The following is a 7,249-nucleotide window of genomic DNA, read 5'->3' on the forward strand; positions in this document are numbered from 1 at the left end:
TCCACTTCAGCATGTTTCACCTCAGGGAGGTGGTAGGGTCGTTCCCTGACAACCACCCCTGGTTCTGTCACGATGTCATGCTTAATCAACGAGGTCCGGCCAGGTGCCTTGCTGACCACCTCTGGGATGGACAGGATGGCTCTTTCGAGCTCCTGTCGTTGGTGGGGCAACAAATTGGGGCCGAAGTTAAGGGGTGTTTTTTCTGAGAAAAGGGAGAGAGTAGGGCTGGGAGGAGGGTCGTTTTCCCGGTCTCTCCACGGCTTCAGAAGGTTGATGTGGTAAACTCTCTCACTCGGTCGACGATTTGGCTGACTCACCAGATAATCGACGAGTCCTTTTCTCTCTTTAACTTCGTACAGGCCCTGCCAATGAGCCAACAATTTAGAGTGTGAGGTGGGCACGAGCACCATTACGCGATCCCCTGGCCGGAATTCGCGTAAGGGGGCATTCCAGTTATAATTCCGGACCTGCGCTGCTTGAGCCTTAGACATGTGGTCTTTAAGTAAAGGTCTGATTTTTTACAATCTATCGCGTAACTGCGCGATATACTCCAATAGGATGGTGGAGGGAAGGGCTTCCCCTTCCCATCCTTCTTTTAATATATCCAATAGGCCCCGGGGTTGTCATCCGTATAATAATTCAAACGGGGAAAACCCTGTGGAGGCCTGTGGCACTTCCCTATAAGTGAAAAGCACCAGTGGTAAAAGCTGGTCCCAGTTTCTACTGTCCTCTCTGACTACCTTGCGGAGCATCTGCTTCAGTGTTTGGTTGAAGTGTTCCACCAGTCCATCCGTCTGGGGATGATAGATGGATGCCTTAAGATGCTTAACCCGGAGTAGTTTGGCAACCTCCCTGAACGTTTCCGTGGTAAAGGGAGTACCCTGATCCGTGAGGATTTCTCTGGGTATGCCCACTCGGGAAAAAACAGCCCTACCAGTTCCCGTGTGATGTTTTTTGTATTAGCAGCTCGCAGGGGAACTGCTTCGGGGTATCAAGTTGCGTAGTCAACCATTACCAAAATATATTTGTGACCACGCACCGAGGGTTCCAGGGGTCCAACCAGATCGACACCGATCCTCTCAAAGGGTATATCTACAGTATAAGGAGAATCGGGATCAGAGGAGCACGGTCCCTCCGGGGTATCTGTCATAGTTGACAAACCGGGCAGGATTGGCAAAAACGTCGGACCTCCTCATTGACCCCGGGCCAATAAAACCGGAGCTTAACCCTCTCCAGTGTTTTTTCGGCCCCGAGATGGGCGCCTAGGAGGTGGGCGTGAGCTAATTCGCAAAACTCCCGCCGGGAAGTGCGCGGTACTAGCAGCAACTTCTGCACCTCGCCTTCGTGCTCGGCCACTTGATACGGTAAATCATTGTCAAGTACAAAGTAGGGTCTGTGTGGTGTGGTGTGGAAGCCATAGACAATATGTCGTTAGCGGAGACGATAGCATTCCTGGCAAACTTCAAGGAATCATTGTTCCATTGTTCCCGTTTAAATGACGCCGGGGTAGATCAATACTGTGCGTCTAACCCGGCGAGCGTATCCACTATTGGGTCTGTGGGAGTTCTCGACTGCCCTGGAACCCCACTCGGAAACAGTTCCGGGTTGAGGTCCGGCGCCGAAGAGGTCTCCCCCGAGCCTTCTACGTCATCAAAGTTCGCCGAGGTGCACGGCGTGGGAACAGCTAGGAGGGCCTCCTGACCCTCCATAACCAGACCCAGTTTAGGAATGGGAGTGGTGACAGTACTACTGCTTTTATTATCCGACCAGTCTCGTCCCAAGATTACTGAAAAGGGGGGCTCCGGCATCACGGCGACCATCAACCATTTCAGAGTCCCTTCCCAGGAGATGTAACACATTACGGACCTATAAGATCTGGTCTTCCCATGCACACACTTAACTCCCAAATGTTGGGCAAGCCATTGTCGCAGTAAGACATAACAGCGAGCAACAATGGTAATGTTACTCCCTGAATCAAACATCGCCACCACCGAGTCCCCATTCAACAAAACCACTCCCGTATTAGTAACAGCGAGGGGATTAGACAGTGCACAGTACCTTTCCTCTCGGGTGCAGCTGCAGTCCATGGGCTCTTGGTTGAGAGGGCAAGGGGTTGAGGGGACTGGCAGCATGTGTCCCGGCTCCCCACACTTGAAACAGCGCAGGAGTGTGAGTTTCCGCTCTTTGGGTTTGGCTGGAGCCTCCGTGGCGCGGCGAGTGGGCTCGGGGACAACGGCCCGTCCCTGTCGGGACCCACGACTGGAACAATCAGATGCCCCGACTTGGGACACCGCCAGTTGCCGCTCTAGTTCCTCCAGAAGACCATTCATGTCCTTAAACGGGTGCCTCCGGACCTGTTGGGCGAGATAATCTGGCATTGCATAGATAAGCCCCTCACAAGCCACTTGCTCTACCACCTGGCGAGCCTGGTTTTTATCTGGCCGTAGCCAGCGCCCTAGCTTACCCCAGTACTCAAAGGCCTGGGCTCTAGCCGGGAGTGCGGGGTCAAAGCGCCACTGTTGCCAGACACATGCCCGCTGGCCGGAGGTCACTCCGTAGCGCTGACAGATTTCGGCCTTCAGGAGGTCGTACTGGGTGGCTTCCTCCTTGGGAAGGTCGTGATAAGCTCGCTGTGTGGGCCCTTTCAGGTAAGGCGCCAAAATGGACGCCCACTCAGCCCGCGGCCTCTGGTTTCGGGTGGCCGTAAGCTCAAAAATAGACAAAAACGACTCTATGTCGTCATCCCCTGTAAGGGCTAGCATCGGAGGGGGAGGAGGCCTCACGGGCTCCAGCCTTACCGCTTCTGCCACTGCCAACCGCCTCCACGTATCCACAAGCTCTGTTTTGGTCGCTGCTGCATCAATTTTAACAGCCTGTAGCTCGGCAACGAGTGTGTTGAGGACCACGTTCAAGTCCTGTCCTTCGGTCATCTTTTCGGACTGTTTATATCCAAACAACTACGCCACTGTGAATTAAATACAAACAAACAAAGATAAAGGGTTGGGGTTGTTAGCCCCATATACTGTAAATTAAAGGTCAATTTTGCTTTCATAAACTCAAAAGACAATCAAAGGTAGGGAGGACGGACATTTTATAAGGGAGGACAGGAAATAATGTGAGGAATGCTGGGAAGTGTCGAGGTGGATTCTGGGAGTCTGACGTCATCACGGGTCATCAGAGGAAATAAATGAACCCAGAAGTGTGCGGTTCCTAGAGTTGTCCGGGCGCTCTTTACGGCTCCGCCGCCTCTGCCTTTCTGACGAAGTAAAGAGACAAGGATTAGTACACTGTTGTAGCTCCCTCGCAGGACGTTTTATGCAACAAACCGGGTCGATCAGCTGCTCCCCAAGCACTTGTGCGTGACAATATATTATATTATATAGACGAAAAGCCTGTTTCGACAACGTAAAATGAAACGGGCACGAGTTTGTGTCAGCAGTGTATGAAGAACAAATGATAAGTAAGAAATAAATAAGAAAGTGATGTAAGTAATGATAATTAACTCAGAGGTTTGGGATATGTATGACTTTATCACGGCGAAAAATACTGTACACTTAAAAAATACATGCTATGACAGTGTTTTTTGTTTGTATACTGGAGGCCTATCAGTATGCAACTCAAGTTGTAAAATCTCTCTGTAGACTACATTTTTTGTGAAGACACTCTCACGGTTTGGTAGTAATATTTCCCTTGATGTGGCTCATCTTTAACTTGCACCTTCACATCACTCGCCCTTCTGACTTTTGAAAAAGCCACATACAATTGACCATGGCTGAAAACGGGTTCGGCAAGGAATATTCCTACCATGTCAAATGTTTGTCCTTGTGACTTGTTTATAGTCATGGCGAATGCTAGTTTGACAGGGAATGCCCTTTGAATTTGGAAACACATGTTGTCTTTAAGCTTAATTTATTTTGTGTCATGTGCATAAAAATTGCCATATTTTATAATTAAGCAGGCCTATGGCAGTAAAAGGGAAAAAATGAGAAATACAAATCAACGAAAAGTAGAAGAAACAAATAAGTTTTTTTGTAATGATATTAGTCCGCTTCACTCATTACTGTACAGGCTTGTACTGTTAGTTGATGAATTTTCCAAGCCTATAGTATAATATTGAATGATGAATGTTCCAGTAAAATATGGAATAGTAATAAGTATAAGCACCACAAACCTGATATAGGTGTATTGAATGAATGCGTAATTGAATCAGAATGCGTAATTAGGCCTCGAGCTGTAGTCGAAATCACCTTTCAGGCCTCTAGAGCTGTAATTGAAGTAACCTTACTCTTTGAATTTTTGTGGGCATTGGCACCAAGTTGCGAGAATAAGCAGTTTTGAAAGGGTGAGGATGCAAGGGGCATTAAAATCACTCGAGATGGTGTGTTGAACATTCAGTGCTTGGTGCGAATAGGCCAGCAGCGTTTTATTTTACTCAGATCTCAGCAGCAGCGCACGACAATGCGTATCACGCCACCTGTGGAGATTTGTATGCGGCTTAGAATGTGTACCTCGCTTCGCACACATCAACATCTACGGACGACGGTAGTGTAATGATCGTGATGGCTGTGGAGTCGTTCCTGCCGCTGAAAGTACTTAATAATATGTTTTTACGTATTATTTTGAGTGTGAGGGTTGGCTGTGATCGGGGCTAATATCCTACGCCTGGGCGGAAGAATTTGGGATTTCAGAATAATAATCCCGCAAAGCATAGGCTAAATCCGCCGCCTGCCGCGATGTTGGGTTTGGATTTCGGACTCGTAAGGTTTTTCGGGCAGCTGCGAAGAAGGCGACTGCGCATTCGGCTTCGGAGATGCGCAGAAGGCGACTGCACATTCAGCTTTGGAAGGACGTGAGTGAGTGAGGAGGCAGGTGAATTATTTTATTAAGTTATATACAGTATATATATATATATATATATATATATATATATATATATATATATATATATGTATATATACAGTATACAGTGGGGCAAAAAAGTATTTAGTCAGCCACCAATTGTGCAAGTTCTCCCACTTAAAAAGATGAGAGAGGCCTGTAATTTTCATCATAGGTATACCTCAACTATGAGAGACAAAATGAGAAAAAAAAATCCAGAAAATCACATTGTCTGATTTTTGAAGAATTTATTTGGAAATTATGGTGGAAAAAAAGTATTTGGTCAATAACAAAAGTTCATCTCAATACTTTGTTATATACCCTTTGTTGGCAATGACAGAGGTCAAACGTTTTCTGTAAGTCTTCACAAGGTTTTCACACACTGTTGCTGGTATTTTGGCCCATTCCTCCATGCAGATCTCCTCTAGAGCAGTGATGTTTTGGGGCTGCCGCTGGGCAACATGGACTTTCAACTCTCTCCAAAGATTTTCTATGGGGTTGAGATCTGGAGACTGGCTAGGCCACTCCAGGACCTTGAAATGCTTCTTACGAAGCCACTCCTTTGTTACCTGGGCGGTGTGTTTGGGATCATTGTCATGCTGAAAGACCCAGTCACGTTTCATCTTCAATGCCCTTGCTGATGGAAGGAGGTTTTCACTCAAAATCTGACGATACATGGCCCCATTCATTCTTTCCTTGACACGGATCAGTCGTCCTGGTCCCTTTGCAGAAAAACAGCCCCAAAGCATGATGTTTCCACCCCCATGCTTTACAGTAGGTATGGTGTTCTTTGGATGCAACTCAGCATTCTTTCTCCTCCAAACACGACGAGTAGAGTTTTTTTCATCTGACCATATGACATTCTCCCAATCCTCTTCTGGATCATCTAAATGCTTTCTAGCAAACTTCAGATGGGCCTGCACTGTACTGTACTGGCTTAAGCAGGGGGACACGTCTGGCACTGCAGGCACAAAAGCTGCATTCACTGTTGCCGTTGAGAGGCTTGCAAGTAACAATTTTAATCGCACTATGTACACATGACAACACATTTAAGCTTGAAAGTAGAATGAAGTAATTTAATTAAGACCAACTGGTAACTGAACAGAGGGATGTTATTGTGATTAGATAATTATTGAAAATAAGAAAAGCCAGACATGGTGCTCCCAGGTCAAAGGCAGCAGAATCCTTTACTAGATCAGTACCCCCAAACCTGATTCCAGAATTCAAATGTGGTGCAAAGAAATACAAAGACAACTGTAAAGGTTTGGGGTTTTTAGGCCCCCGTATACTGTAAAATCAAAGGGTTTCTGTCAGTAAATTCCAGTACAGACAAGCAACAACAAAAAATGAATGGCGGACAATTTATAGTGACAGACAGGAAGTGATGAAATTGATGGGGAAGTCGTGATGGTAGATGGGTAATTGACGTCATCAGGAGCGGACCAGAGGTAAGAAATGAACCCAGAAGTGGGTAGGATCAATGGTCTTCTGGGTACGGTCATGGCGGCGGTGCTTCGTTCTTTCTGGAGAGATTGAAAGAGAGGTTAGAACTCCGCCACTGTCCCCTGGCACGACTTGTCGCAGAGCCCGTCGGGTCCTTAAGCCACTCCCCATGCGCTCGTGCGTGACAGTGGGCTAGATTAAACTTCAATGGTCTTTTTAAAACACCAACCCATTTTAATACATGGACTATAGAATAGCTCTCTTAAGTTTCACTCATTTTTTTTAGGCAGCTTGTTTTTCATTTGGCACTCACTCTGAACAGCCATAAAAATACAATCTGGTGAGAACAATATGAGTAAGGAATTTAGAAAGGGTTTTAACTGCTGTTAGAGCTTTCAGCACAAAAAGGTCTATTCATTTTCTCCATTAATTTTTCATAATCATTTAGTATAGTCACTTGATGCGATTTATTCTCTTTATCTCTTTGTTAATATTTACTGTATGTTCGTTTGACAGAAAAGAACAGGTGTTAATGAAACTTGGTCTATTACAGAAACAATTGGTTCAGAGCTACATACATATTGCAGCTACACATTGGTTATCAAGTAGCAGCTGTGAAAAAGTATTCAGAAGTAAATGAGTGTGGAATAACATTATTAAATTCAGAAAAACTACAGTATTATACTCTTCTTGCTAATCATTTGGTTTATAGTTAAAGTCCTGTCAAAAAGCTAATACTAAACATAGTCATAATTCTAATTTACTTATAAGATTAAAATATACCTTATAATAAATATGAGTAAGTAGGGAAAAAATCTCTAAAACAAGAATTCATTTTAAAGGCAAGAAGCAGGCTTTAAGTAAGAAAAACTTCAGTTTAAACAAAAACAAACTGGTATAAAATGAAGAGCACACACACACACCCATC

General features: G+C 45.5%; 1 long non-coding RNA gene across 1 annotated transcript in view; it reads right to left on the reverse strand.

Moving 5' to 3' along the window:
- Nucleotides 1-6,236: 6,236 nt before the first annotated feature.
- LOC127526705 (uncharacterized) overlaps nucleotides 6,237-7,249 on the reverse strand; it is a 10,007-nt gene continuing 8,994 nt past the window's right edge. Inside the window, exon 3 of the long non-coding RNA XR_007934139.1 lies at nucleotides 6,237-6,401. This is a non-coding gene — a long non-coding RNA (uncharacterized LOC127526705). The remainder of the gene's footprint in view (nucleotides 6,402-7,249) is intronic.

This window comes from Erpetoichthys calabaricus, chromosome 2, assembly GCF_900747795.2.
Source record: "Erpetoichthys calabaricus chromosome 2, fErpCal1.3, whole genome shotgun sequence".
Taxonomy (NCBI): Eukaryota; Metazoa; Chordata; class Cladistia; order Polypteriformes; family Polypteridae; genus Erpetoichthys; species Erpetoichthys calabaricus.